A 6,000-nucleotide genomic window follows, 5' to 3' on the forward strand; every position below is an offset into this window, starting at 1 on the left:
GTTCCATTCCGGCCAGCATTCTATGTATGTGCGAAATTTGAGGACAATCCGTGTGGCCGTTTTGGCGTGATTGAGAAACAAACATCCAAATCCTCAAACTTTCACATTTATAATATTAGTAGGATAGGATTTATAGAATTTTAAATGATAGAATTTGCATTTACATTTGATTGCTCTTTACATTTGATTGCAGTTGTTGCCGCCAATGGTGGCTCAACAAGTTATTAGGTTTAGGGGGCAATAACTTTTTCAGATAGGGCCAAGTTAGTTTTGATAGTTTTTTCACTTAACAAATTAAATAATAATTTAAAACTATACTATTGTATTCACTTAGGCTATCTTTATCTGATATTGAAATTTGACTGATAATCTGACATATAAGTATGACTAAAAAGCAAAAACAAGGGGCAAATGTTTTTGTTTTTAACCAGGAAATGGCGGATCAGAGAAATTCTGAGAGAGAAATTTCTCTCTGATAAGGTAAATTATAAAGTTTATTTATGTTATATAAGTTCTTTAACCAAATCACTGTACTGCTTCTTCACAGCCTTCTTGAATGTACGAATTTCTATTAGGATGGCCGAGCAGTACATAGCATGATACTATTTCACACAATATATGTGAATACAGAGCTTTAATTTAAGATAAGACTGTCCTTTAATAGTCAGACCATGGGGAAATTCAGGGTGTATTTGTATACAATTACAAAAGCTCCACGATAGAGGCCATCACAGCATGCTTATTGGGCCACTGCGCATGCCCCACCTATGGAATTGGTGTGAGTACGCTGCGCAGATATCTTATGACTGGTAAAAAGAAGGTAAACCCTCTGCTCATGTGCAAGGATAGTACAAAAAATCCATAGCAGAAATGCTGGTATAATAGAAGCAGAAAGTCTGTAGAGTTTTCCTTTTTCTGTGAAAAATGCTGTGGAAAAAAAATGCAATGTGTTTCCACTGCAGTCTTTTCCATAGTGTTTTTTGGCTGTGGCTCGGTATGTGGGGCCATAGCCTAAAATAAAGATGTGACTGGCTGCAGCGGTGTACATATGTATAGAACGCTCGCTAAACACTCGCTAAAGCAATAAAATAAATGTGTCTCCTATTGGCTCTGCTGTCCGTAGGGGGCACTCACACTACCGTTGCTAATGTCTGTTGCTATCTTGTGTCATAGGATGACAGCAACGGATATTAAACTGTGGCAGAGAACAGTCACACACTGATTCTGCGTTCGTTACACTAATACTAACGATATGATAAACTATTTTCCGTCATGTTTGTTTTCCTTTGTAACGGAAGAGAAAGTCGTTCATGCAGGTCTTGCATTAAAATATTTAGCAAATCCCATAAAAAGCAACAACTAGCTAAATGAAGTTAAAAAATACTGAAAATCAACATCTGGTATTATTTCTCAGGTTCTCCCCTTTTTCCTTTTGTTTATCCATGACCAAACACTATTATTGATTTTGGGGGTTATTTTCTGCTACTTCTCAGGGGGTTAGGGTGTTGGCATCATCAATGATGTGTTTTGTAGCACATTTGTTTGTAACCTCTCATTAATTATTTTAACTGTATATGATATTTATTCCAGATACATGTATTTTAATATGAATACATTGTTATAAGATCATTTTTGTTATAAGGGTTGTTCTCATATATTTTTTGGGTGCATATACCATGTGGGGAGCCAGAAAAAGGGGGTCATTGATCATTTGCAAATAGGAGTCATGTCCTAATTAGGGGAGCCCATTACGCAACCAAATATAGCTGGGTGGGTTCCCTTTTCTTGGGGGGGGGGGGCACATTTCTATAGTTCACTTCAGGTAGCAGAGAGGCTAGTTTCATCCCTGTTTGGGGCTAAAGTGACATTTTTCTGGCAAGAAAATAGTTTTTCATTCTTATCCCAAATGTTTTATTTAATAAATAAATGCAAAAAGTAATAACCAAAGTTTATCACTAACATGAAGTATGAAAAGACAGTTTTAAAATTACTTGGGTAACTTAAAACATCCCAATTATATTACCATATCAAATGACAAATGTCAGTTTTGAAAAAATGGGGCCTGGTCCTAAAACTGGTTGCCACGACCATGTGCTAACCGGCTGCTGTTAATGAATGGCACAGGCAACACATAGATGTCATCTGTGTCCCGCCCGTGCATTGGACATGCTTCCACAGCCCTTTTCATTTGGTGAATAAGAGCCACAAAAGCAGGGTTGCAAAAGTGGACAGGAATAGGACATGTTCCATATTTTGTGGCCCGGACTGCTGGCCTGCACACATGACCATTTAATTCACAATCATGGGTACAGGCCCATAGAAATTAATGGGTCAGTGTGATATCCAGGAAAAAAGTGTGGTATCTGTGCACTATTCTGATAAATATGTTATTACCATAAACCTACCACTACTAATCATAATGAAGGTCCACAATGCAGCAATTGAAACATGTATGAGGGAGTTTAGTAGCCTCTGCTCTCAACTCATCTTCGTGTTGTTGACGTCGATGATCCGCCTATATTCAGCAAATTGCTGCCGTCTGGTTCAGTGTTTCGGCAGCTCTCAAGCTGTCCTGCTGCTGAACTTATTCCTTGTGATTGTTCCGGCATCTCAGCAGCTCGCTGGAACACCATTAGTGTGTTTTTGGTGTCGATGATCCGCCTGCTCCAGCGTTTCATCTGCTCTAAGAGTCGTTTAATACCTAGCTTGCTCAATCCCCCTCAGCTCCGCTTGAGGAGAAGTCTGTGGCTTCTGGCTACCTTCATAGCTCTCTTTTTTTTTTTTTTAGAATCTTACGACAAATTAGATTTTATTTTTCCTGGCATGTTTAAAATTGGGAAACGGTCAATTTGGATTAAAGGGGTTTTTGCCATCTCAGTGTCTCAGCACTCTGCCTAGAGAACACAGAACACTTATGCAGATCAGATAACATGCAGATGATTGGACAGAATGGACTCAGTGTTATCTGCAGAGATAACAGACCAGGCCAGACCAGGCTTTATCAGCAAAATGCAATTAGCTGATAGTCCTGCTGGCAGTTTAATATAGTATGTGAAAATAAATTCATAAGAGTCGTGAAGCCATGTCATTTACCGGGATAAAAAGTACCCCATGTGTTAATCGAGGTTACAAACTATCTACTTGCCAAATTTAATCCAAATCCATTCAGCCGTTTTTGCGTGATTGAGTCACAAACATCCAAACATATAAACTTTTTATAATATTAGTAGGCTAAAGAAACTTCAGGTTTATCTTTTAATTTCACCTTTTTTTTTATTCTATAGTCTCTTCTGTTTACTTCCAATCCTTAATCTTTGTGCCAGCTGCCATGTTCCAATGGTTAGAGCAGAATTGGGCTCTTTAGTCCTTTGGAGAAAGCCCTGGTTGGTGGCTATATCTCTAAAGGCCCGTGCACACGGAGTAAACGCGTGCTCATTTTTGAGTAATACACGTGTAAAAATCAGAGTCCCATTGACTTCAATGACATTTTTTACACTTGTAAAAAACACGCCAAAAAACGCCAAAGAATACATGTGTAGAATGCAAAAATGAGCACGTGTTTACTCCATGTGCACAGGCCCTTATAGTTTGAATGTGACCGCACACAACGCAGGCTACATGCTCCATATCCAAAGTATAGATAGTGTCCAAGTGCTGTGTGGCGTCTAGCCTGCAACTGGTTTTGGAATGTCCTTCGTTTTTGTTTTTTCTTATTTTGGTTCCTTTGGTTTTGGTATGTCCTTTATAAGATATTGAGAATGTGGATCTGAGAAGTGGATTTACATTCTTCTATAGTTTGATGATGCAATTACGGCTTCCTAGGAATCAACACAAATTTAGGTAAAGTTTTGAACCAACATTTGAAAATATTATCTGGGAATTCAGATCCAGAGAGAGAAAAGGATGTATTAAACTTGCCAACTGTGAAAAGATTAATGCCAGGAGCATTGATGTAAAAACATCACCACCTGTCTAGTTTAGTAGAACTGACAAGATGATAGCTAGTGTTGCATAACAATGACAACACCACTACTAAGCACCAAGATTTAAGATTTCAGGGTTATAATGGGACTAACTGGATGAGTATTTGTTGAATGGGTGTGTTGGAATAGTATTGCGGATATTTCAACAACTTTACTCTGTACTGTATGTAAGTGCCAGTCTCTATGCATGTTGCTATAATATTAAATGAGCTGTTTTCTGAAGATTTACCTAAATATGGAGTAAACTGCACTACAAGTTATATCCAATATAGTAGCTTCAACTGCTACTCTCCACTGTCCTCCTTTGCTAAGAGTCACCCACTGTTATGTGTACAGCCTCCTGCCCTCTCTGTACTGCGCTCCAACTCTATCATGGCCATTGCTGGAGGATCAATGTAACAAGCCAGTCCATATGTCCTAAATTGATATACATTGCTCAGGGTAAAGAAGTCTAGCTCGTGCAGCTGAAAACACTATATTGAAATATAACGCTGGGTTCACACCAGCGCCCAAACTCCGTTATCAGGTTTCCATCTTCTGCATGCAGAAGATGGAAACCTGTCATGCCGAGTCCGGCTGTGAGCGCCGGTGAGTGTTTTATGCTCTCCGCGGTGAAACCGGTTTTTTACACCGGACACAGAGTACTGCATGTCCGACTCTGTGTCCGGTTAAAAAAAACCCGGTTTCGCCGCGGAGAGCATAAAACGCTCACCGGCGCTCACGGCCAGACACTATTCAAACCCATTCAAATGAATGGGTTTGAAAGATGCCAGCAGATTTTCGTCTCCTTCCCTGTTTTGTGCAGGAAACGGAAAAACCTGCAGAATGGACTCCTGGGCGCAGATGTGATCTTTAGAAAAATGGCCAACCCTGGGTGTATAAATACATACACGATTTCTCTCTAACATATTTCACATAGAAATCATGCCCCAGAACACAACAGAGATGCTGAGATGTTACACTGTGTTCACTGCTTTATAAGTTTTGTGTAATGTCTCTAGCTGTTTGGTCTCTGTGCCAGTCTCCGCTCGCATGCTGCAATGCAGGAGGTGTGTTCAGTTTGATTCCTTACTTAGGGTTCTTTTTGCTCAGTCTGAACACTGCTCTTTTATATCTTCTCTATAATTGATTTTCGACCACACCCAGTTCCTACACCTTTGTTTCCCTCAGTTCCTCAAATCTTAGCCTTGCCTGTGTGATTGACAGTTTATCTACCAATCAAGTCTGGTGCAGGTTCTGGACTTCCTATAAAGAGGTCATCTGCTCACACGTTTGCTGCTTATTGAGACTGTCCTGTGACTTTATCCTCCTAAACTCCTCTTTCTTCTATTATTGTATTACTGACCTCTGACCTTTGGTTTCTCTTGTGACTTCTCTTTTGGATTATGATTTGGTACTGCTTTGTCTCTCTGGCTTTGACCCTTGGCTTACTGACTCTGTTTCTGTATTGTTTTGTCTTGTCTTGTTCTGTGTAACACTCTAGGGTCTCTGCAAATATGACATAGTGTGAAGGTTGTAATTTCATAATGTATGAAAAACATTGTTATCTTTAAAAAGTTGAATGCTAGATATAGCTGTTTATGTTTGAAACTGAAATACAAGATGGTGGCTGCACCCAGGATGAGACCCCATTGTGTAAGAAAGAGCGCATGCTTGGCTTGCTGCCAGGAGACCTTCACCAGAAGACACCACCAAGGGCGGAAGTAGCTGGAACTGTTTAAACTATCTTTTTATGTGATTAAGATGTATTACACCAATCAGGAGTGAACACAGAACTTCCGATGTTCTTATCTTTTTTTCCTTGTCTGCTGCTGTTTAACTTCACGTTGTGTTAAATAAACTATGTCAGTCAGTTCACCTTGGCTGAGAGAGGAATGAATATCAGCAATAAGTGTCTGGTGTCATTATCCTTACTGCCAGCCCTCAGCCTTATCAATTAGGACGGCGAAAGTTACCCAGGTTTACTGGTCATTTGGTCATAAACACGACCTCTGACCTTATCAACTGGCGCCCAACG

This window comes from Leptodactylus fuscus, chromosome 3, assembly GCF_031893055.1.
Source record: "Leptodactylus fuscus isolate aLepFus1 chromosome 3, aLepFus1.hap2, whole genome shotgun sequence".
Classification (NCBI taxonomy): Eukaryota; Metazoa; Chordata; class Amphibia; order Anura; family Leptodactylidae; genus Leptodactylus; species Leptodactylus fuscus.